Source organism: Accipiter gentilis, chromosome 29 (genome assembly GCF_929443795.1).
Source record: "Accipiter gentilis chromosome 29, bAccGen1.1, whole genome shotgun sequence".
Classification (NCBI taxonomy): Eukaryota; Metazoa; Chordata; class Aves; order Accipitriformes; family Accipitridae; genus Astur; species Astur gentilis.
Window position 1 is genome coordinate 20,045,769 of NC_064908.1, and position 25,490 is coordinate 20,071,258.

The 25,490-nt window shown below is 45.7% G+C and overlaps 1 protein-coding gene across 6 annotated transcripts in view; it reads left to right on the top strand.

Annotated features, from left to right (window-relative positions):
• The window catches only part of NEK6 (NIMA related kinase 6), a 152,211-nt gene that overhangs the window by 64,569 nt on the left and 62,152 nt on the right, over positions 1–25,490 (top strand). For 3 of the 6 annotated variants that reach the window (XM_049831637.1, XM_049831633.1, XM_049831636.1), the window contains exon 1: positions 16,878–17,139. The exons of 1 other annotated variant lie outside the window; for it this stretch is intronic. The gene's annotated coding sequence lies outside the window, so the exon portion shown is untranslated. Of the gene's footprint in view, positions 1–16,877; positions 17,140–17,315; positions 17,512–25,490 lie in introns of those variants that run through there. 2 more of the 6 variants (XM_049831634.1, XM_049831635.1) reach the window with 1 other exon arrangement.

Here is a 25,490-nt window from a genome sequence, read left to right on the forward strand (position 1 = left end):
TGCACAGCAAAGCGTGCTGAGGCTGCCCTGCAGAGCTGCGTGTCAGAGTGAGCAAGGGCGCTGGGGGCTGTTCTTTTCCTGGTAAGTGGCCTGTGTGTGGGGCTCTGGAGAATCTCAGCGCCCATCCGCTTGTGACTGCAGGATCCAATGGCTTCTGTCTTAATCCAGGCACTGGCACGTGGGTGTGGGTGTTGCGTCCTTGTTCCTGGGGTTTACACATTTACAGTCTCTGGATATCAAGCATCGTAACAGTGCAGCTCTGTGGGACTGCCTGTGAGCAGGCAGGCACATGACTGTGAACGTCATGTCGCGAAAGGCTGTGTGCCCGCCAGCCTGGGGTACAGGAGAGGTGTTCTAGGATTAAGTAAAGTTTGCCGTGTTGCAGTGTGACACGCGTAGGGCTGGTGGCTGGAGAGTGAGGAGGAGGGTGAGACAAAGCCTATCAAACAGGGCATGGAGTCGGGATCTGCCACAGGGTGCAGGGCTGGAACGCAGTGCAGGGAAAGGCTGACTACTCACAGTACTGCCCAGAGGAGCAAAGGCAATGCTGGGCAGAGGTAGCAGGAAAGGTAGACCCTTGGGAAGGCAGGGAGGACAGCTGAACACCATGGACGTGGAGCTGGGTCTCTGCAAGGGCAGGGCTGAAGCCTCTCTTGTTTTTCTGGTTAGTGCAGTGATGTGCAGGGCAGCGCAAGCAGTGTAATGTTGCAGGCGCGAAGGGAGCTTGCTCTGCAGCAAGGGCTTGGCACCAGCTCGGCCAGTCGAGGGCAGGTAAAGGAGGCAGCCTCCCTTTCTCTCTGCATGTAGCGAAGAGGCAAAATAATAGTAGGAACCTAAGCTGCCAGCAGAAAAGCAAGAGACTATTCTGGAAAGCACCGGCTAAAGTTGTAGGAACATGTTTCTCCTCCCACTGACTTTCAAAGCTGTGCAGTCATTAAGACACACATCACTGCCAGGACTCCTCAGTAACGCTGCTATTAGGTGGTTCCCTGTGGGACAGGGTGAGGTACAGGACTTCCCAATGTTCTGAAGCAAGATAGAAGAGGAGGCATTGGTCCCTGTCTCTCCCCACAGTTGGTCCTCCCTCGGGCTTCTCTCTTGCAGGGACATTGCTGGGTCCTGCTTTGGAAAGCACCTGTGAGCTGTGCTGTACACAGCACAGGTGGTGGCACATTGCTACACCTGGCCTAATTTGGAGTCTCACCTGGCTCCTGCTATTCCAAAACGGAAAGGAGCAGTTTCCATTTCCTCCCTCTACTTTAAATTTGCCACGGTGGCCAGTCACTGCCACAAACAGAAAGAGGGAACTGAGCTCCTTGGCTGAGCTTTGAATCCTCAAGGACCACAGCTGATGGGAAAGGGGCTGGCACACCAGGGTGGGCACAGCCACGCTGTGTCTTTGCCCCGACAAACTGCGTGATCTGGGCAAATGAGTTCCCTGCTCTACCCAGCAACTCAGTTTCTACATTTATGAAATGGGGATAATAATGACCAGCTTCACTGCAGTGCTACAAAGGCTGATATTTAAGTCATGCTTTTAAGCTCTTCAGGAAAAGGCATTACTATGAAGTGAGCGTGGCATCCTGGAGCGGGGTCCTGTCCACCTGCACCACTGGCCGGAGGAGGGAGCAGCCTGCTGTCTCCTACAGGTGCACACACTTGTGCTTATTCTTTTTTCATTTTTACTCTTCAAAGGGCTGGGCATCTTGTATAAGGGTGTGCGGGGAGCTGGGATTTGAACTCATTAGCTTTGTGCAGCCTGCACCTGCATCTCACTTATGTCTGCAGCCTGTGGGGAAACAGTTTTGTTTTCTTTTTTGGGTGTTTTTTCTGTTTTTTTTTTGTTTAAGAGGGGAGGAGAGGGAAGAGAGAAAATGACAAGTACTCAGGAGGACCAGCTTGGTTCTAGGCCAGGTGCTTCACAGTAGGAGCAACAAAAAATGCCTTAGAGGTAGCTGCTGAAACTGTTCCAAGGAACGTGACTGAAATACCTGTGCCTCTTGGTGTGCTGAGGCCTCATTTGCCTTGGTACCACATGCAAGAAAGGATCATACTGGGGAAGCTTCTCTGTGGCTGCTGGCTGGACATCTCCTGCCTAATGTGTCCACAAGACCAACCCAATTTTAAATCTTCAGTTGTGGATGCGCCTTGTTCAGTATAAGCAGAAAATAACACAAAATTTCTGCCTTTTCACCCCATCCTCCCTGCAGAGAGAGTGTGTGGAGAAGGAAGAGGGTTAGACCATAAAGGTGGACGGCAGGACTTGTATGTCCTTATTCTTCCCTCAGCTATTATTCACTCTCTTAGCATGGATTTTTTTACTTGAAGCATTAGTTTCCACATCCATAAAACAGAGATGAAACTAGGAGCCTCACAGGAATATTCTACACCCTTCAGATGGTGTTTGTCTCATCTGAATTCACATCTACCTGCCTCTTCCCCCCAGCCCCGTATCTTTTTCTTTCTCTGTGATTTCACATAGACTCCCATAAATCTTGTTCTAGGCCTAAATTAAATGACTGCTTAGAAGTCAAATCCCATCTGTGGCATGCCCTGTGACCTGGCAGTCTTCCTTTCCATCGCTTAAAGCTGGCAATGTCCCAGGGTCTCAGGGAAGTTCTGCAGAAGGATTGTCAGGCTCCTGGGATTTAGTTTAGATCAGTATTTCCATCCCAAAAACCTGTTTTCAAGGGAAGGGAGAGAAGAACGCAGTTTGATGTGGAGTTTTAAATTGGCCATGTAAAGTCCATACACTTAAAAGTTAAAAGAAGCAATCTGTTTTATATCTGAATTTGTTGGATCCTCTTAAAGGCTATGGAAACTTAAATACAAGAAGTCCTGGTTTTCCCACACTTGCTGTTCCTTGGTTATGTGCTCCTTCTACTAAAGATCCTGCCCCCCGAGTGCGCAGCAGTTGTTGGTACCTGCTCCACTGGCAAGAGGCTGGTAAGGGGCTGCAGTTTGCAAATCTTTTGTGAAAAGTCTGGTTTTTATCTCAAGTGAGCATTTTTGCTTAATTTAATACCAGGACTTGAGCACTGCACAAAATGTACCTAATGAATGCGGAGGAACAAAAATAACAACAGGAAGCTGTTACAAAAGCAGCAGAAGATGTGATCTGCACCAAGGCAGGATCAGGCTCTGGCCCCGCCGCACACACAGGAAACGAGTCGCAGACGGGGTGCCAGCAGCGTCCCCGGGGAGGGAGACGGAGTTGGGACCCACTCCAGAACTTTTCCATGGGAATTCAGCAAGACCTATTTTCTGATGCAGTTGAAGTTGGCAGGACATGTAGCCGAGCCAAGGAGTTCACTCCAGAACATGGTGATTTTTAATAAAGTCACAATTGCTGCTCTGTGCTAAATGAGTCATTTTAAAGTCAGCCCCTCATAAAACAATCCCTTCTCAGATACAGCTTCCTACTATACATGTTTCACCAGCACAGCATACTTTTATGGCGTAAACACTACCTTAACTTATATTGCTGCTGAACAGTTACTGCTTGTTCTCAACAGCGAAATCCAGGGCCGTGCACAATGCCAGTGAACAACGTGCTTGTAGAAAGGGGCGGCAGAATTTTACATCCAAACCCCAGTGGCGTGAGCTGCAGTTATGGTGACAAGTGCATTGACATGTGCATGTGACACAGCCCCTGCTGGGGCACAACAGGCCCCCTCTTGTTCCCTGGCTGGACGGGGTAAGGGACCGTGCCTTCCTGGCTGTGCGTGCGGCTGGCCAGCAGGACGGGCAGAGGTAGCTGTCGGGCTTCTTTCCTCAGCAAGGATGCTCATTTGATCACTTTCTAGTCCACTGATTTTTCACAAACTTTGTCAAACTGAAATCTGTGTTGGAGCCTCCTCCAACTGCCTGCCAAATTACATAAAATTATTTAAAATTGGCCAGTGAGTTAAAAAGATAGGGGGTGGAGGAGGTGGGGGGGAGATGACAGATGGATGGTGTGAATGCAGAAGTCTTGCGTCCTTAGGAAACTGGGCTTAAAACATTCAGAAAACTGAAGAGGTCTCTGATCCATAAACCCCTTTGTTCCAAGGCACTGATCTACCCAAACCAACCAAGGTGTTGAAGTGCAGGATGATTTAGTTTACTTGGTTTTGTTTATTTGCTTTTTGAGGACTTGTGGGCCAAAATCATGTCTGAGAATATGGCATGTCTTGCATTATTTGACTGCGGATCACAACCTTGTAAAACAGCTTTTTTTGAAAATACACAGTGTGAGTATTTGTAACCTGAATGCAAACTGCCAAACACACGTTCACAGAACTCTGGTATTTTTGTTTAATATGTATATATTTTCTTTTACAATTTGGACCTAATGAAAAACATGTGGTTTGTGCTGAGTAAAAGGAATAATAGAACTTTGTGACGGCTGTGTCAGTTCCTGCTGGGCATTACCGACCGCCTGTACTCTCTTGCTGGCTTGTGACTCCAGATACTGCAGAATAATTTGAACACATTCCTCATCCCCACCCAAACCTGAACATTGCGGTTTTCAAAACGCTGTTGTCTTGGCAACCTTCCAGATCCTTTCTGAGCATTTAAAATTTGGCTGAAACTAGTGGAGCAAAAGCATGTTTCAAGTGTTTTCCCAGGTCTCCAGCACAACACCTGACTGCAACCCTGCTTTCTTCCCGACACTTGGTTGCTTCAGTTGTCTTTGCTCTTATTTCTGACAACAATGGCACCACTGTGGTACCTCCCTGCTTCCTTCCTGTTTAAAAGGAAGCCCCATATCTGCCCAGCATTTGAACCAGGGGCACCAAAACGTTTTTGTTCTGTGGTTATTCACAACTGAGAACTGCAAACAGTGAGGATAGAGATGCTTCATGGTCTCTCCGGAGAGCTGAGTCAGCACTTCCAACTTCCTGAGTGATACAGACTCAAGAGGGCATGAAGCAGGGCTGCTGCTTTAGAAATGGCACCGAAACCCTACAAATGCAGAAAACTGCTCAAAGAAATGTAAAATTGAATGAGTGCCATTGAAACACATATAGAAAAATCCTTCATTGTGAATGTAAATTTAAACAAAATGGTTTGCCTCCTGCCTTCCCACACAAAGGAACGTGCTGCCTCTTCCCTAGGAGACTGTTTTACCAAGCTCATATGAAACTCTTTTTACAACATCCCTTTGTCTCTCTTGGAATCTGACCAAGAATTATAAGCCTTTAAAGAGAGCTTTTTGCTTGTTCAGGCCCAAAGGGAGTAGCTGTGTATAAATAATAGATTGGCCTCTACTGTTTCCAGTGTTTCTGTTTTGCTGCTCCTTGCAGACACAACCTGGGAAAGGTGTGGCAGTGCCTGTAGCAACAAGAGAGCAGTTATCTGGTCTCCCTCGAAGGAACATGATGATAAAGTGAGGAACAGCTGACAGGACCAGAGCTGGTATGTGCAGCCCAGCGGACGTGACGTTCCAATTTTAGAAAACTCAACTGGGAAGACTTGCTCGCTTGCTGGACCTTGCTGTTGTTTTCCATACAGGGAGCCTTGGGAGAGCAATGTCTTATCTGTACAGCCTACTCAGCAATAACAGCCTCTCATCCAGGCAGCTGATGGTTAACAATTAATACCTTTGGAGCATACACCTAGCTAAGGAAAAATGTTAGGGATTTGCAATATACAGCCAAGCAACATGAACTCCTTGTTTTTCCAAGGTGAACAGCTCTGCCACGTCAGCCTGGAAAGCCACAATTATCCTTTGTTTTCAGTTTTGCCAATGTTGCATCTTCCATCTCTCGCTTGCATGGGAGCATCAGTGTGGCAACCTCAATGGTCCAAGCAGTCCTGCTTCCCATCCGCCCCACTCCCACCCATCCCTGCCTTTCTTCTCCTTTCATCTTGTGCCTTCTAAGCTATTAAAAAACATCTCCTCACTTTTCCTAAAAGATAACCTTAACTGTTCTCTCTTCTGCCCTCGTGTCAAATTCTGCCTTGAATTGCCAAGTTTGACACGGGCAATTTGGCAGAATCCCAGTTCCCGCCCACCTCCTTCTCCATTGCTGTGGTTTGTAAGGAAGGGAGTTAGGGGCTGTTGCATATACCCAAAAGGAAAGTCTTGTATTTATCTCTTGGCAAGCAGAATTGGGAACCTGAGTGAGAGTATACAGGCTTCTGCTCTCTTCTACTCCTCAGTTACCTTCTTGGTCTCTCTGGGCAGATTAAGGCTTTTGTGCTGTTTTTACCAAGGTCAGCAATCTATCCTTTTGTATTCACTGTACTCCACTCAATTAGTTGAGGGCATTTAACATGGATTTTTCATATTTGCATCGCAAATTCTAAATGATCCATGAAAAGCAGCTGTTCAGAAACTTCTGAATTCATTATCCCCAGTGTCTTGAAGTAAAGAAGGTTTGCCAGCCATTTGATTGGGGCCTTGTGTAGACAGTATGATGGGAAACTGTCAGTCATTTTTAGTCTGCATTGAAGAAATAATGTAATGCTGTGGCACCTGGTTTCCATTTTACATTCTCTACAACCTCTTCTTTACCTGACTTGCTATTTACTAATAGCTGTGTCAACAGATCAGCTGTGTCAACAATAGCTGAAGACCTGCACAGCAGCACCCTTAATGACTTCCAGTGTTGGCATGGTCATATGCAGTGGTGTTACATGCCACAAAACCATTTTGAGAGAACCATTCGTTCTCTCTTCTCTTCCCCTAAAGAGAACATGCTTTAGATTTGAGCTGAAATTTTTTACTTTGCAACACAGCATTCCTTGGTCTTGTTTACTGGCTCTTTTAGAAAGACCTAGGACCTTGACAAAATAACGTGTTGATGTGAGTAAAGGACTAGAACAATAAAAACCCTGCATTTCACGAAAGACCTTGATGCCATGGACTGGAATAATAGGGATGGGTTTAAACTTGGGAAAGTTTCAGCACAAGGTTTTAAGGATTGCTTTTCAAGTCAAAAAGGAACTGCAAGAACAGTGAGGGAAATGCAGAACACTGAGCACGCAGGTTCCTCTTCCCTAAATAAGCAACAGTGGGCTCTCCAGTGAGTGCTCTGGGCTTTAATTCATTTGGGGCTCAGCTTCCTTCTGGTTTTGAGGTCCAGTAGTTAGCAAAAGGAAAATTCATAATCTTCCTGCCTGACCTGTATTTGTGATATTAGCCGCCCTAGCGTCGCTTAATCATTGACAAGCTTAAATAAGGGCTGTGGAGAAAGACTCCATCACATTGCAATGAGCCATCCTTCTTGCATTGTCACTTTTCTACACCCTTCACTTTGTGTCAATGATTTTTTTTCTACCGGCCTTAGCACAACAGGCACCTGAGATTATTTCTCAGTGACAGCCTCAGTGCTTTCCTGTCCAGGCACTGCACAGTACACATTTTTGAGCTCACTAGTCATGCCTTTTCCCTGAACTCTAGCTCCTGCTTATGCAGCCCTTGTACTTCTTATTGCTTTGCACCCACTTGTTCAGCTTAGAGTAGGACACCCCTCAGCACGCAGGGGCAGCCCAGCCCACACATGCCCTCCCCTCAGCTGTCCAGCACTCCCAGACACACGGGTTTGTACCATGAGCACAGGATACAGCCACAGACAACTTTTTACGCACCACATGAGTCTTCCATCTTACACACACGCGTGCAAACACCACACCAAAAATGAGATGCACGGAGCTCTCATCGGCCCTTCTGCATTTTTCACCCAGCCAGTTTCTCAGCGGCTGTTGCATTGATTTGTACAGAAACAGTGTGGCTGAGAGCCAGAGGCTGGTCTTGCTTTCTCCTCTTTCCTTCCTTCCTTTCTTCGGCTCACTGGGTGTGACAGTCTGAACGCAGTTGTTTATTGCTTTTGTTTCCACATATAATCAGATCTCTTTCCCTGACATTATGCAGCTCAGCACAAGCACTCCAGGTGGGATGAATCCAGTTCAGTGCCCTCCTCCCACCCTGGGCTGCTCCTATCGCTAATGAACTGCAAACAACCATGTTCCCCATGTTCAACCTTCACCCTGCCCGATGCATCCATAATCTAAATATAGGCCATAATTATTCCACTGGCGTCTGTAGACCCATTGACAGAACTGACAGTGGCAGAGGTCAGGAGACCCTTTGCACCTCTAATATATTCTCTTAACCATTTCCCTGCCACTGATGGTTACAGTCTCCCTAACATCCAATAAATGTCTGGGATTTGTCCTTTGACTGTTCCAAATCTGTTTGTTCCTTAGTCTGCTCAGTTCCTATATCACCAAACCACAGGCTGATTATTTTCTTCCCTCTAATTGGGACACTTCGTTTGTTTATCTGGTTGTGCAATCAGAATGTGAACTCGGAATGCTCTTTTCAAGCCAATGACCTGCATCTCCCCCAGATGCAAATCCCAGTGCCTGAGAAAATGAGTGCAGGAATCGATCTCCTGGCCAATGCGCTGTTTCCATGTTGGAATACCCTGGAAGCAGAGGCACTGACTTTCCATATTATTATTTTTATGGCCCTATGGAACAAACAGTTGAATATGGTGCTGTGAGAGTGAATAGCAGGGGAGAAGCTAATCTGTGCTGTAAGTAATTTGATCGCAAATCATTTAGAGAATGTAAATTGTAGGGGAGAGATGTCACTCCTGGCAGGAGGTCGCCTGTGTCACCTGTCAGACAGTCCCCAGTGGCGATCATGAAAATTTCTTTGCGGGATTATTAATAAATAAACATAATGCTCTGCATTTCTGCAGCACCTTTCACTGGAGGGACAGGAAGCACCTTAACATTAAGAACTATGCTATGCGATTATTTCAACTTCTTTTCAAAATACTATTTTAAAGGTTAAATTTGTCATTTGTTTCCTGGGATCATAAAATGGTGTTAAATTTAAAGTTTATGATTTCCATCTCCACCTCTGCTCATTTTGAGGTAAGGTATAATCTCAATTTCACATCTTGATAAATTAAATGAAGTGACAAGTCATTAGTTCCGAGTCATATGTTAAGTATTTGTAGTACAGTAGCTCTTAGAGAGTGTAACAGTGGTCAGGAATCCCATGTGCTACTACAATGGACAAAGTTTTTGTCTCACAGATTTTATAGCTTAGTTCAAAACTAAGAAAAGCAGTAGAAGAGAAAGGAGGAGGTTGGGTAAGACCAATTGTGACTGGTTCGACCTTCTGTAAGTGTACATCATGTGGGACATGAAGTTATGATCATAAAATTGTAGTGCTGTCATTCAGTGTGTAGTGATACATTGCTGCACTTCTAACGAATTGGATCCTGGCTGCGCATCTCAGTATATGCACCACCATAACTGTTACTAAGCTAGAGGAATATATGGAAAAGATGAAGGAAAAAGAGCTGCTGATATTGTATGATCCCTGTGTGTTACGCTAACCAACACTGCCTCATTGTTCATTTGAATTCTTTTGTCTCTGTGTATCCATATTGTTAGTCTGATATCTAAAACTTACCTGCAAGCTTCTTCTGGGCAGGAGTCTTCTTTTGTCCTGTATTTTTTGCACAACACCAAGCACAGTTCGGGTCCTGACTCATGAGTAGGACCCAAAAGTCCTAGAGTGTTACTAATCTGTCCGGCTCCCATTGAAGTTTATGGCAAAATTTATCCCACTTTCTCTAGCTGTGAAATTATATAGCACTGGTGCTATGAACAGATCTTAGAAGTGAAGCACAGAACAAATCACAAAAGAAAAGTATTACCCAGAATAGATTCTTCAGAAACTATACCCCATGAAAGGGGGCTGAGAATAGGAAGGTGCATGCTTGCAGCTTCTGGCAGGGTCACACTTGTAACATCTGGCTGTGAAAGCTGGAAAGCTGTGCCAACTCCTTTTGAATAACAGGCCGTGCTCACGGAGACTGAGCGTAACTGTGCATTCCTGCGAAACTCGCCCAGAACACTTGGAAGGGGTCATGAGGAGGAATGTCAGGGAAAATAGGGGAAGGGCCTAGGACTGTTAAAGCCAGAGCTGCTCCATCTGGCTTCAGTTGCTTTTCTCTTTCTTTTTTCTCTTTTCTTTTCTTTTCTTTTCTTTTCTTTTCTTTTCTTTTCTTTTCTTTTCTTTTCTTTTCTTTTCTTTTCTTTTCTTTTCTTTTCTTTTCTTTTCTTTTCTTTTCTTTTTCCTTTCCTTTCCTCTTTTCTTTTCTTTTCTTTTCTTTTCTTTTCTTTTCTTTTCTTTTCTTTTCTCTTTTCTTTTTTCTTTTCTCTTCTTTTTTTCCTTTTCTTTTTTCTTTTCTTTTTCTCTTCTCTCTTCTCTCTTTTCTTTCCTTTCCTTTTTCCTTCTCTTTTTTCTTTTCTTTCTCTCTTTCCTTTTTGTCTTTCCTTTTTTCTTCCCTTCCCTTCCCTTCCCTTCCCTTCCCTTCCCTTCCCTTCCCTTCCCTTCCCCTTTCCCTTCCCCTTCCCCTTTCCCTTTCCCTTTCCCTTTCCCTTTCCCTTTTCCTCTTTCTTTTTCAAGAAATTCACTCATGGAACTGTAAGAAACCAAATCTCTGCAAAAAAAGAGAACTCCAGCATGGCTGAGTAAGGGAAGGCATTTGAGTCTTGCTAATGACCAGAGACACTATATAAACAGGGGCCAACTTAAGACAGTTCATTAAGAAAATAGGGGAGACAACAGTAAAGCTTGTGCCTTTCTTTGCTAACACAATAATGAAGTGGTTAGAATGGTGTATCTTTACTATCAGCTTAACATATGGTTTGAGTTCACACCTGAGCCCAAGCTCTCCAGTTATCCACACTGCCCCTGTATCAGTGTGCTCTATGGCTCCAGCCCCATGAGCCACATTCAAACCCTACCCAGAGAAGCAAGAGTGAGGCAACTAGTTTGAATTAAGGTGCTTCAAACTCCAGCACAAATGGCAGTGTAAGCTGTAACACAAGTAGTGTGGCATTCAGCTTAGAGCTCAAACAGCAATAGAATAGCACTGCTTTTGATTTTTATTGCTCCAAATCTGGTGTGGAGAGTCTTGCTTCTCAAAGCAAGCCTTAGATACCTGCTGGTTTAGTACAGACACTTCTGCCAACAAGACAGTAAAGAGAAGAAAACTGGTGCAGCAGGTAGCACACCATGGGATATATCAGAGAAAGTACTGGAGCGATGTGCCTCTGTCTCCCTGTGCTCTGTGCCACACAGCCTGTTTCGGATTTGTGACCCCTCTGATCACAGGAAGTTGGATAATTTTCCAATTCCACAAGGTCTCCTACCAACCCTCTGAATTACTCCTCTCTAGACATTTCCTTACTGAGATGTCTGTGGCACTCCTCCCTACTGCATGGATCCACTCTGGGTGTAGCCACAGCCTGCAGCAATGGTGCAGGACATGGTTCAGGTCTCCCCTTTGGGTTCCTTCCCACCACTGTCCTTCTTGCTCTTTGCCCTGTTGCTGGAGTCTCTCAGGGTGGTGGCAGCAGTGGCAACCAGCTGGCCTGTGTGTGGTGACATGAAGTTTGGATATTTGCTTCTCCTTTGACCCCCTCTTGAGTTGTCCTTACACTGACACACAGACTTCTTCACACACACTTCTGCTTCTCATACCGCAGCATGACTCCTGGTTGTTAGCCTGTTGCTGAGGTCCTGCTTTATTGGCAAAGGCAGCCACCCCTGCGTTTCACCGGTAGCTACAACCTACTACTGATGAAGAAGGACTTCTAAGGAGCAGGCACTGCAGCTGTGGATTACCTTTTTGTGTGACTCTCTCTTTGAAATCTAACTCAAGGAAACCTTTTACTGCTTGGCATTATTTGTCCTATCTGCTTTCTCCTTATGAAGTTCCCAGAAGAGGACCATGGGAGATGCTGGCTGCAGGGGAGATCACAGTGACCACACGCTGTCAAGAGCTGAGCTGCCAGAAGAGCCAGCGAGTTGTGAGCAGGCAGAGGGTGGTGCAGAGTCTGCAGAGACACCAAAAGGCACGATGTGCTGGCTTTGGAGCACAAGGGAAGTTACATGAATGGAGCTGCAGAAAGGAAAATGCATGAGTCAATATTCATCCATATATTCATGATCTGTAGGCTTGAGTGCTGTGATGCTCATTATCTAGGCATGACCTTAAAAACTGCAGTTGATTGAGAACACGGCAGCCCATCTGCTTGGCAACACAGGCTGCTGGGGGCCTCACCCCAGCACTCTGCTCCCTGCACTACTTCTCTGTTCTTTGTTTGAATACAAATTCAAGGGCACAGGTTTCATCTCCAAATCCTTTGCTAGGGGCTGAGACAAGGCATCCACAACTCCTTCTCTCTCAAGAGCACACTGAGTAAAATCTGTGTGTGCAGGACACACAGCTTACTCTGTGTGCCAGCTCCAGCTCTATACAGCAAACTGCTTCCTCCTCCCTTCTCTCCCCAAAATAAGCAGTGACCACAAGCCTGTGTGCCTAAAAACCTCCATCTTCCACTTGCCCTTCCACAAAAGCAACAGAAACAGCCATCCCACAGCCCCTGCTAGGCAACACAGAGCTCGTGCCATGAGCTCTCTTTACAGTTCGGGGGGCTGGTAGGTACCCCACGACAGTTGAGACAGGGACAGCCCTACAGCCAGCCTGGATGCAACAAGGAGAGCGTGCTATGGCCGACACTGAGGCGTTCCCTCTGCCCCTTAGCTACGTGGAGGGGCTCTGCTGGGGCGATGCACCTCTCCCCAGCTGTCCTCTCCACACAGGAGAATGAGCAAACTCATGAATGAAAACTCACAATTTCCTTCCCTGCTGGTTGGGGACAACAGGCCTCTTCCATTTTTTCTGTACTGCCCCGCCCTGTTCTCAACTGACCAAAGAAATGAATGAGAACTGTCTGCTGCCACTTAAGCAGTTAAAATACACATCACCAGAAAAGGGGAAGCAATGTTAAATTTTCTGTCCATGTGAAAAATCCTTCTGCTCCTTCTTCCAGACACCTTCCTGAGCCTGCTTTCTAGCATCCCTTCTTCTTTAAAAGAAAACATGTCTTTCTTCTAAGCAATTAAACTCTATAAAAAAAGGACATTTTCTCCATCATACTTTCCCATCTCCCCTTTCCTGGATGGCAATCACATACTCCAGATCTCACGCTGCGAAGGATATTCTGCCACTGGTCACATCTGGTTCCCTGATGAGATCTGCAGGCGGCTGAGCTGGAGCATTCGCTGGGTCACGTGGAGGCTCTAGGTTGCCTTATCTTCCTGAAGACCAGCACTTTTTTATCTCCTTTGATTCTATTTCTCTCTTTTTGCAGCACTCTTATCGGTTTGAGACTAAACTGCTGCACAAATGCTCATGAGATCAATCTACAGATCTTAAATATGGTAAAAAAGAGGTGTTTCTCTGAGCAATCTGGTGGAGAGATTTTGTACTGACTTTTAGACTAGTTCCACACTGGTATGCATTCCTTTAGCATTAATGCTTCCTCTGGGACTCGAACCTTACAGAAATATGAGAACCGAGCGTGCAGGCTGCAGACACACACTATGAAAGTCAGCCTGCATGTAGTGTGTGTGTGGAGAAGACATGCTGCAGCTATGTCTGTGGAAAGAAATTCACAGCCTATCTTCTCTAGCTACTGCTGGAAAAATGACTCTCTTTAAACTCTGTAATTTTCATTTGAGGAAGAAGGTTGGTTTTGTTTTTTTCTTTTTTTTTCTTTTTTTTCTGAAAATAACTTCTAGCAGAGTCTCCTCAGTGTATGCTATTAAGAATGGAAAATAACAAATAAGTCAATAGGCATATATTAAGTCAGTAAGGCCAGGATTTTATCAATAATGGACTGAGGATGAAGGATACAGTGACAGTTGCATTCAGCACTCAGAATAAAGTAAATCAATCAAATTGACTGTATGTTGATTTAAAATCCTTAAAGATTTGGGTCAAGATCATTCTAGTTTTCCCGAAACAGACTTGTTACTGGGAATCTTCATACCCACAAGTAATACAGAAATTTTCCTGTTTAGTTTTCTCAGCCTCCACTGACACTATGTGCTTACTTGCTGTGCTTTGTTCTGTTTGAACAATTAAAATAAAGTGCCCTCACTAGCCATGGGTCAGTACTAAAACATTTGGGCTGTAAATAATGAGGTGCTGGTGGTTGCTCTACAACCATGTATTAGCCCTAAAAGCTTTAGAGGCTTAAAAGACTATTTCCTTGTATTTTAGGTTAAAAATTAATTTATTTAAAATACTTTTATTTATGTAGTTCTCCATTCCTTAGGTGCTGATCTTCTGGCTTACGCTAGCTACTAAGAGTTCCTTTTGACAGTTGTATCAGTGGGATTTTAAATATTGGAGATTAAAATGTACAGCAACCCATCCTTGAACTATATAAAATAATTAAACTGATTAAATGAAAACAGCTGAGATCCATGGATGGCACAACCTCCATTTAGATGGATGTGTATGAAATACACTTCCTACACTTGAGGAGACTCGATCTGGAGACAGAAAGTCAAACCTCGCCGTCCCAGGGCCCAGACCGCCGTGTTCAAGGGGAGGTGTCGCTGTGCGGGGGACGTGATCGGGGCCTGGCCTTAAACACACCAGGGCGAGCCAGGCCGCAGGATCAATTTGTGGCTGTTCTTAGAGGGATCGAAACAAGGAAGAAGTAAAGTAAACATGTTCTGAAAGTTCTCACTTTAGGGGTAGTTTAGAAGAGAATTTCACACACAATCATACCATAGACTATGAAAGAAAGTCTATTTCTATCAAGACTTAATTGAGGAAATTTAATTTTCCTTCCTAACTGAATTGCTGTTGATAATCTAAAGTAATTCTCTCTGGTCTGTCTAATTTAGCAATGTAAAACCTGGATCTTGAAGCTGTGCACAAGAATGTGGCAGATTTTGAAAACCAGCTTTTCTGACTAGAGAGACAGTAACTTATGGCAGCGTAACAAAAGATTTTTTTTTGATCATTGTTTTGCTGTAAAAGACTGAAATTCTTATACCTCAGTCCACTGACACTTTCTTTTTAAGAGAAAGAAATGCATTTTTGCAAATGGTACATCAACAGACCTTGGGAAAATTGAGTTTGGAGAAAAAAATTGAATTCATTTTGTTTCTCTAAGCACTTTCCCATGTTTCAGATTTTGTACTGATAGATTGATGATATGATTTGCTTTAAAACCAGGTGGCCTCTTAGTTTCCATCTGTTGTGTCTATTGCTCTGTCTCTAGTGAGAAGCATTGCATAGCTGTGCAGGCATCTGTACCCTTGAGAGAAAACTCTTTACGCTATCAGAACTGCTCAGGGAGAGAGAATCTAGTTTTACAGTATCTTAAATGTGAGACGTATCACAAACTTGAGCCCCTGGAAGGATCATGTTTATATTCACCCAAACTGAATGCACTGAATTTATATTAGCTTTGTGTAAACAACTTTACAACAAAAACAAAACCTAGTGACATTTCCAGAAGAAACAGTTCAAATCTTACAAAACCACCTGAATAGCCCGCAAACATTTGCTGCAGTGTCCTGGATGCCAGAGGTGGCACTGCTTTAGCAAGAACATTCTCCTAAAAGTAGGAGTTTTGATGGATAAACAATGCCACTTGAGCAAAGACCTGCCATGATTTTTCAGGTTCTGCAAAACAGAGGCTTACTTTGGAGCTTAAACTACGTGAGTGGAGTCTGCTGGAAAAAGTGACTTATTTGAACCAAAATGTCTTCGGTAGCAGGTTCCCTGCAGCTCTGGTGTAGGTGTAGGTGACGCAATCAGTCTAGAGAGAGAAGACGCAGCAGCTGAGCATTACACTGCGCATGGGCTGCAAGCATTTCCCTGGAAGTTGTACGTTTGTGACTGCAACCCACAGAATGCAGAATACGGCCTTTCCCCACTGCTCCCAGGGAACGTAAATAACAAATACTCGGTGCTGTTGGGAAGGGCGTCACGGCAAGCGACTGTCTTCGCTAGACTGCTAAGTGCAGCAGCAGGACACCTGAGGGAATTTGGAAACACGGAAAGGAAAGGCCAAGGCACAGGACAAACGGGATGAAACGGCCAGTCATGTCCCAAAGAACGGGGCTCCCCACGTGGGGGCTGTTTTGTTCTGGGTGCCGGGTGTTAGTCCTAACGAACCCAGCTGACCTGAACTCCGTCCCTCGAGCCTGCCTTTCCCATCCCAGCTGCGGTGGCAGCTGTAATCGGCACCACGCTAACTGCTTACAGCAATTCAACTAGTCTTGCTTAGAGGACTGATTAAATAATAAGAAAAAAGTGTTATTTTTAACTGGCAAAGGGCTGAGCAGAGATGAAGTTATGCTGGCAAAGGGCACTTTTGCTTGCGTCGCTTGTTTCATTTGCCGCACTGCTCTAAGTCGCGCTGGCATTAGCGCTTTCTGCTGTGACAGCACTAGGAGTTTCCCGGTCGTACCAGCAAACACCTTCTGATGGAGCTAGGCCTTGGAGTATGAAAGTTGACAAAATATGAGCAATCGCATTTCTCACCAGATACGCTGCTACCGTGTGTGCCTTTCGCCCAGTTCAGACAATTAGAAGAGACTTGCTAGTTTCGTTTTTATTTATTGTGAAGTTCACTTTGTTTTTGTTCGCGTGTAAAAAATCCTGTTGAATTTAAAGCTCAAATTCAGCTTAACCCTACTGACTACTAACGTTTGTCTTCATCTGCAAAACACAGCGATTTGTGAATTAAGGATTTTCCGTCCGAAACGCTGAATCTATTTTGGAGCTGGACCCGTTCAGAGCCCTATTCCTGCGAACACGTACGCTCTTCCCTTTGGGCGTGCGGCCGCGGCCGGGAGATGCATCGGATCTGTCGCCGAACCAGGCGTCCCCCCGAGCCCCCTTCTGCCAAGGCACCGATGGAAGCGAAGCGAAGCGAAGGCGGCGGCGGCTCCGCCGTTGTGCAACCGCTCCGCAGCGCCCGCCGCCGCCCCGCCGCTTGCACAAGCGGCGGCGGAAGGAGCTAATCCCGGGATCGCGAGTCTGCAGCTAAAAACGGGAAACCCCGCAAGCAGGCGCCGTGTCGGTTTTCAGGGCGGGTGGTGGGGGGGGGGGAGCCGCGGGCATTTCTTCCGACACCCGGGGCAACCGTCGTTTTCCGGGGGAGGAAAGGCCGCGGCGGCGGTGGGAGGGCTTGGCTCACGCTCTGTCCCACAGGGGGCCGCCGGGCTGCGGCGCTGACGCACGGCGGGACGTGGACAAAGCGCCCCGCACGCCCCGAGGAGCGGCGGCGGGACCGGCCCAGGTACGCGGCGCCGGCGGCTGGGCCGGGCGGGGGCCGGCAGGTGGGCAGAGCGCCGCGCGGCACCGCCCACCCGCCCGCCGCGCGCTCCCGGCCCGCCCGGCCTGCGTGGCAGCCGGCGGGGCGCGCGGCCGAGCCGGCGGCGGCGGGCAGCGCGTGCGCGGGCGGCGGGCGGGCGGGCGAGCGCGCGCGCGCGCGCGGCGAAGTTGTCTGCGGGACGCGGCGCCGTTCTCGTCCGTTCCGTCCCTCCGTTCGTTCGTTCGCTCGCTCGACTGCGGGGGCCGCGGCCGCCTGAACGTGTCTGCGTCCGTCCCCGTCCCCCGTGTCCCCTCCGGGACGGGCACCGGCGCTTCTCCGCTGCCTCGCCGGTCGCAGGTGAGCTCGACAGGGCCCCGCGGCCGCCCAAGGGCCGCGGCCGGGCCGCGCCGGGCTCCTGCCGTGCCGGGGGTGTGCCCGCCGCGGGCCCCTCAGGCGGTGCTGCCGCGCCTCCGCCGGCCGCTCCTCCGGGCAGCCCCGGCCGGCCCGGGCCGCAGGTCGAGCGACGGGGGGTCGGGGGGGGGGGGGTGGGTGGGCGGGGCGGCCGCGCTGCCGGGGCCGCCGAGGGGCGCGGGGTCCGGGCCGCGGCGCCTCGTGGCCTTCCGCCCCGCCGGAGCTGCCGCGCCTCCGGCCCCGGGGCCGACACGTGCCCGGGCAGGAGTGGGAAACGAACGGGAATGTCACCCGAACCGTGAGGGCTGGCGGGTCGTCATCGGCTCCCGTCGGGGAGGCGTTGTCTGGCGGCGTTAAGATCTGAGCAAAGTTAAAACTCCTATAAAAATAGCAATATTTGCGTGGTTTGGTGTCACCGCAGGGCTTGGCTTTTTGGAGGTCGGTTTGGGGCTTTTTTCACTTTAAAGGCAGTGGCGCTGCCAAGCACACGTGCCCTGGCGAAGTGGCTGCCGTGGGAGCGCCCCACGCGCGCCCCTCCCAGTGGCGCTGCCCCACCGGAGAGCCCGGTGGGTGATTTTCATCAATCTGTCTCCTCTGCGTGAGACTCTTGGAGCTCCTGGGGCTGGTGGGGAGAACCCCGGGGTCTCCGGGAGTCCCTGGGCGCTGGCCTGAGACCGCCCCCCCCCCCCCCCCAGCTGCTTCTCCCTTACGGCCTCCTGAGACGGCAACTCCTGGCGTTCCCCTCGTCCCCTCCTGGCAGAGGAGCGAACCAGTTCTCGGGGTGGGTGCTCTCTTTCGTGCCATCTCAAAAGATAGAAACTCTGGGATAAAACCAGCGCTGTAGGGATTACCACATGGCTTTTGAGGGAGCACATGTTAGAGCTGAACTATGAAATACCATTTTTTTCCCCCAAGATGTTATTCCCTCCAAAGTGTGATTTATGCTTGTTTAGAGTAATGGTGGATTTCTGAGCTCCATCTGTTTGTCTGTCTGTTCGCACACACGGAATATTTCTGCCGATGGTGATTGCCTATGGCATTATTGCAGTATAAGTAGTTTGATAGGAAATATTGCAGCAATTAGAAGTCCAGTGATGCAAGTTCCTGACACATTATGACTGCTTTGCTGTCATTTCTGTGTCTCCTTTGAAAGTTCATTTTTGGGAAGCATTGTAAGCAACTGTTTAACTTCTGCAGCATTTCTACAGTTTTTACATTTTGAGACATCTCTTGACATTGAGTCAAACTATTTCCACTCTTACTTTTTTCCTGTCGACATTCTTTGCGACAGTCTTACTCTTTTAAGTAACGACAGGGGAAAAAAAAGGGGGGGGGGGGGGGGGAAGGAACTTCTTTCAGATAAGAGTGTTGCTGCCTGGGTTTCCTATGGCTCTGTGCCTTAGAGACCTAAAAAAATGGGGGCTGGGAGGAGCTTTTATTATGGTGGAAAAAGAGCATCTTATGTGGGAAGTGAGACTTCTAGATGGGGTGTGAGTGACTGCTGTCACCCCAAAGGAATCGTCAGAACAGAATCAATCTTTTGGTTTCTTAACACCTGTGACGTATAAAACACTTCTGCTTGTTTTGTTTTCCCTTCTTCCTCTGGAATTCTGTTTCTTGACAAATACGTGGTTTGTGAGAGAGGACAGACATGTAATTGGAATACAAGTTTTAATATACCTTTTCAGGTTCTTCAGTATTCCTTTTGTTGGGAGAAAAGCAGGTGAAGATGAATAACTTGGACTCTAAGCCCACACTGGGAAACAGATTTTTTTTGTTTGTTTGTTTGTTTAGTACATGCCTTCTGTGATCCTACCTGAAAAGGTTTATGTCAATATATAATACTTAAATGTACATTGAAAATAAAGAGCCTACACTGGGTTTTCTCATTTCTCATTATAATCAAGGCTGTACTGAACAAAATAGTGGGAGATTCTGAGATTTATCTTACAGCATGCGTTTTGGCTTTATTCAGACCTACCTGCTGGTCTGAAGGCCTCTTCTAATGGCTTTAAAGAGTTTTTTGCATACTGAATGATCTGTTGTTGTTTATTCAGGGTAAAATGAGTTTTGTTTTGTTGTTTGTTTTGGGTTTTTTTTTTTGTATGGGGATAGAAGCCGGAAACACCTGTGTTGTTTTTTCTCCTACTCTGCCTCTGCTTTCTTAGCTGTAAAATGGGAGTAGTTACCAAGAAGTTCACCTCCTTTGCACCTTCAGAACCTGCTTTCTAGATGTGTAAAAGAGGAATTAGTGGATGTACTTTAACATCGTTTCTTATTTTATGTGGTGCCAAATATGCTTAACCTCAAGGCTATAAAAATGTATACACAGCAAACAACATGGCAGTACAGACTAAACCATGTGAACTGGAGCAGCCAACAGGTGGGGCAGGTGGTAGAAATCAAATGTATTCATTCTGAATTTAAAGCAAGAAAATTGACCCTACGTTGCTGGAGGACCAGAGGAAGCACTAGAGGAAGATTTCAGAAATGAAATGGTGAAAGTGGGCATCAGTATGACCTCTGGGGCTTGACTTTTGCTCTGTCCTAAATGAAGGCCTAGTCAGGATACAGTCCTTACAGGAAATGAGTTTAAGAGCCCAACTCGTGTTTTAGTTTTTGTCATTCTGATTTGCTTTTCTTGGATGTTCTTGTTATAGAAGAGGTTTGTGGTGATCTCCAGCAAATGAGAAAAATAAATCCATGAAACCTCACTTTAGAAGTTGGGCTTATGTTTAGTATTGAATGAACATGTTTTTAGTTGCAGCTTCCTCAGTATTACTAGGTCTAGATGAGTGTTGAGTTGGACAGTGGCCATGATGCTCTGTATGGTTTGAACACAGAATTATGATTGAAGAAGTCATGAATAGCCGTTCTACCTGACACACACTCCTGCATTTGTTTTGTAAACTCACTTAACCAGTCTGTTTTACCTTTTATAGGAATGATGGTGACTAATTCAGTGTACACCTATCCAGGTGGTTGACCGGCTTGTTTGTAGGAAATTATGTGATCTATGTCTCTGTATCCAGTATAGATGCAAGAAAAAACATTCTTGCAATATTGAAAGCACACAGTAAATATTCATGCAGTTGAAATATAGTTCATGATTGCCTTGATCCCACTCATCACTGAAGACCCTGAAAATGTGGCTTTTGGCAAGAAAATGGTGACTGCTACTGCTTACAGGGCAGGCGTGGTGGCAGAGGAGGCTCACGTGTGTCCGTGCCACTCTCTGTGGACTGGACAAGATGGCCTTTCCCAGTATAAAATCATGTGGAAGTTAAAAGAAAATGGACAGAATTAACACTTTGTCCTGTTAAAGGCAGAGGCCTTGAAAATAGTTTCTTCTGTTAATAAGTCCTGTTAACGCTGTGTTTATTACACTCACCCTTCCCTTTGTAAAGCTTTTAGTACAAGCACATGCAAGTACGCAGCAAGTTCCTTGTGCTTGTAATTGGGAAGATGTGGTATGTCTCAGTGTCTCACAGAGTCCCTAGATGGCTGAGCTAACATCAAACAGCTTGGTGGTACCAAACTGGATGGTTTCTACTTGTGTTCTTTGTTCCCCTGTGCCGGGGCTGGTGTTTGGAGTATTGGTGAGTTGGCTCAGCTGAGTAAATTGGTGTAAAACTAAGGAGCCAAAAAAGGAGGAGGGAAAAAAACCCAAAAAAAGTTTAAGTAAGTGAGTTGAAGCATTTCACTCTTTGTGGCTGCCGAAGGGGCAATTTGTGTTTTCCCTAGCTGTGTCCTTGCCTTTTGCCAGAAGGGAACTGACCCACTGAGGGATCAGAGGACTGCTGCAACAGAGGGACTAGGATGCGCACCAGGGAAAGCAGGTTGGACCCTTCTGGCCTGATGCTTTTAAGGGAGCAGAGGTCTGTCAGCTGCAGAGCACGTTGGATGTGATGTGATGGAATAGGTCTCTTCCACTTCTGAATTCCATGTTTCACTGTAGAGCTGTCTCTAAAGTTAAAAACAGGGGGAAAAAAAACCAGTATCCAGGAGATGGAAGAAGAACGTGTTCAAACTGAGAGGTAGCGTTGGCCCAGACAACACTTTTCTTTTTGAAGAAAAAAACAGAAGCCAAAAAATTTGCATGCAAAATCTAGATTTAAAACTGACTTTAAAATCATAGTGTTTTTTTTCCAGCAGGTTGAAATTGCTGCAGTGTGTCTAAATTACATAGAAAATTAAGCTGTATAAAATACTTTTAAAAAAATTTCTTACAGGTTTGGGGGGGGTGGAGGTGCGTGTGTTTGTTTTTAAAGCCAGATTGGAAGCTGCTGTCTTTAGTTGGCTGAAATGTAGGACAGGGAGAACTGAGGTTCTGTGTAAGTGTGTAACAAAGTGGGCAGTTCTAGAGCTTGTAAGCTAAATTCTGTTTAAAAACAGAAAACCACAGGGAGTTATTTTTAATAGTGGTTCAAATGCAGAAGTCTGTAAAGGTGTCAAATCTTTTTGTGGGTAGATAGGTCTTTTTCTATCTTGGCTTATTTTTTATATGTGTATTGGATTGGATCAAGATTACTTCGAGTTCTAACCTGTGCTAAGTATTTAAACATCTGGACTTGCTGTAAGCGTCATTGCTGTACATGTGTGAGAAGTGTCTTGGATTTTTCTTTAACATTTTAAAATATTTTAGAAAAAATATTTTTTAATTCAATTAAAACAGTACATTTGGCTTCCAGTGTTTGGTCGTATGATATGGCTTATCACATGGCAAAAAATGCAAATTATTTTATGGTGTAAGTACAATTAAAGAAATTAAATTTCTAAAGTGTTAACTTCAGCTTGGTGCTACTTTAAGTGTCTGCTATCATAGATTCCAGGCAGTGAACAGCTGTCTGTCACAGATGGGAGAGGAAAAAAAACTTCCCCTTAGCTTCTTACTTCTAAAAAGGTTTCCATATAAAACCAGTAGTAATGTAATACCACCTTTTAGTCAAATTTGAGTTTAAGTGAACCGACAGGAGACTTTATTTGAAACCAAATGGTGTAAGTGAATGAGACTCTAGGAATTTTGTACTCCAAAGCGTTCTTGAAACCTCACAAATGCTTGTTTAGCAGTCAGAATGCATTATTTATTACATAAAAAAAAAAAAAGAGACTTGCAGGTAGTTTATGAATTACTACTTTAGAGTCTCCTGTGTTTCAGTAAGGTAAGGTGCTGTTGTCTGTCCTGTTCTTGTACTGTGTTTTACACAACAAAATCGGGTAAATTAGAAACTGTCAAGGAAGCATGTAGCAAATCCATATTTTTAATAGACTCCAAGTGCAATGAAGTCTGAAAGAGAGCAGGTGTGAAAGGCGTAATGATTTTTGTTAGATGTGAATGTTTTCTGCTAAGATCTCAAGATGGCAGAAGTGGAGTTTGTGCACAGAACTACATGAATTTAGTTTTAGATTGTAAGTTGGATATGCTGGTTTATTGTTCTATGAGCCAGTACACCATGGCAATTATAAAACTTATTAAAATAGTTGTGACATGTCTGATCACAAAATGCAGAAGATGGTAAGATTGTTCTTAAATATTAAGTTGCTGCTGCTGGCATAAAGCTCTTTCCCTTAGGGTTGTTTCCTTGCTTTTTTTCTTTTCCTTTTTTTTTTGTTGTTTTTTTTTCCTCTCCTCTCTGGACTGTTAACAGGCATATTACAATCTTTGGGCACTTCTTAAAATTTTTGTGTTTATTTGCATTGAGTAACTTGGGTCTCCAGTTCTGGACTCTAACCTTTCTATGTGCTTCACATGATGAATCAAAAGTAGGTGCCAAGCCATCCCTTGCCTTTGGACAGACCTCAGGCAACAACCCTGACAGATCACTGCATTTGCTTTTTAGGAAGGCAGTTTATTTTGTCGTTTTGTCAAAGTATTGACTGGTTTTGGTCATAATTTCAAGCGGTTCTCATTCTGAAGCTATTCTGATTTCTCTGTCTGGAGCTGGCAGGTGCAGTGGTCTGTGCACATTTCAGTTCACCATGTCTTTAAAATGTGGCTGCACCTCTGCACTGATTTATATCAATATAATGTGTAATATGCTTTTTAAAAAAAATTTAATTCAGTGGATGGTTTGTTTGTGTAATCAGTTGGAAATTGTTTTGAAATGTTGTTTTTCCAAGTGTGGAGACGCTGCTGAGGCTGTTTCAGAAACCCCTTTTGGAAATGAGCCTTCTGGTTAGAGGGAAGAGATGGCTCCTGATCTTGTGTTGCCAGTGGCAGAATGAGGTGTGGGAGTGCTCCCTGGCACATTTCAGGCAATGCTGGTTTGGTGAGCCTAAACCTCTTATAAACCAGCCTAACTGAGGAATCAAGGGTAATAAACCCGAGTGTGGCAATGCCAGAGAGAAGGGCAGAGATTCCCCTTTGAGGAGGGGGGCGATAATGTCTTGTGCTGCCACAGCTATTTACAAAATGAATGGCTGTCAACAGCTTAGCTGGTGCGTCCCCAGATATGCATTTCAGCCTTGCCAGGAGACAGCTGAGGGACCTTTCTGAGGAGGTCTCAGTGTCTCGTTTCAACGCAGCATCCCACCTTTCGGCCCTGAAACATCCTTTGGTATTTGATCTGGGTGGGATTCCCCAGGACTGGTTACGCTGTCCGTGGGGGGGACGCTGTCGCCGTCCTGCTTCTTCATGTGCTATATCCAAGTGAATCAGTCACCTCACCTAGTGCGCTAGTATTTCGGGGTCAAAAACCAAACTGATAAGGGCTGTGACCCTGCGCCTAGCCCAGCCTGCTGACGGAGCAGGTGTTGCTCCACACCCTGGAGAGGATTTGCAAGTCTTTCATTTTGCAGAGCTCAGTGACAGATAACTGTTCTCCAGTTACTTTTGTCATTCGGTCTTTGAGAAGCCCACTTGCTACAAGGCGGGAAATATCCACCAGCCTGTTGAAAACCCATGGCGTGCATGAAGCAGAGCTTTAAGTCCATGCTGACAAGAAAAACGGGTGCTGGATAGTTGGGATTGCTCCCTCTGAGAGCTGGTGTGCTGGGAGATAGTGCAGCCTGAGCTGTTTTGTCCGTATTCACTGGTGCTCCCTTCCGAGGCAGCCGCTGTCTCCTGGCTCAGGCGGTGTGCGATAATATAAGTTGCAATTTTTCTTCTTTCCTTAGAGCCAACTGTCCTCTTTTACTTGGGAGAGTAACTTTTTTCTTAACCTAGTGATTTTTAAACTGGAGTCGGAGATCGAAATCGCTGCAGATGGTGCAATAATTGGGGAATGTTGACCTACAGGATGGATTGCAACTTCACAGTACATTCCATACGATTCCTTTCAGGAATTTCAGTTTAAGTCTCTGTCCTGTTCTTAACCTTGTGGACACTTGTACTCTGCTGTCCTGAAAAGGAGTGGGTTTTCTCCTTGTTGGAACGTTTTGTTTCTTGCATAGGAGCACTGAATGTCAAGCCTATCTTGGAGAGTTCGTGGTGGATTCTGGTTCTCAGGGCATATGTATGTCATTACAATGAGGAGATGGGGAGAAAAACTGTAGATATTTTAAGGTTCCTTTCCTCCAAGAGTAGGGACTTGGGGTAGAATAGATATCAACAAACATCAACACAAAAATTCCCCCCTCTTTCATTCATGGAAGTTCTGCTTTCATTCTTCTGTACTGTCAGTATTTCATTAGCTCTTCTGTCAGAGTCCTGCAAAACGTAAGTCTCAAAAATGTTAAACTGGAACAAAAAAGCCCCAAACCTTGAAAAGGTTTTTAAAAATATATGAATGTATTCCAAAGAAGAAAATAAGTCACAACTGTGCGTGTCTGTATGCTACCCTTTAATCAGTTGGGAAACTGAAGTGGTGACTTTCAGCTGTCACTGTATTAAGAACCAGTGCTGCCTTTTGTGGCAGTCTGTATATACTGAACTCGGTACTATGTAGTAAATATTCTTGCTGTGTTTTCATAATCATTCTACTTAG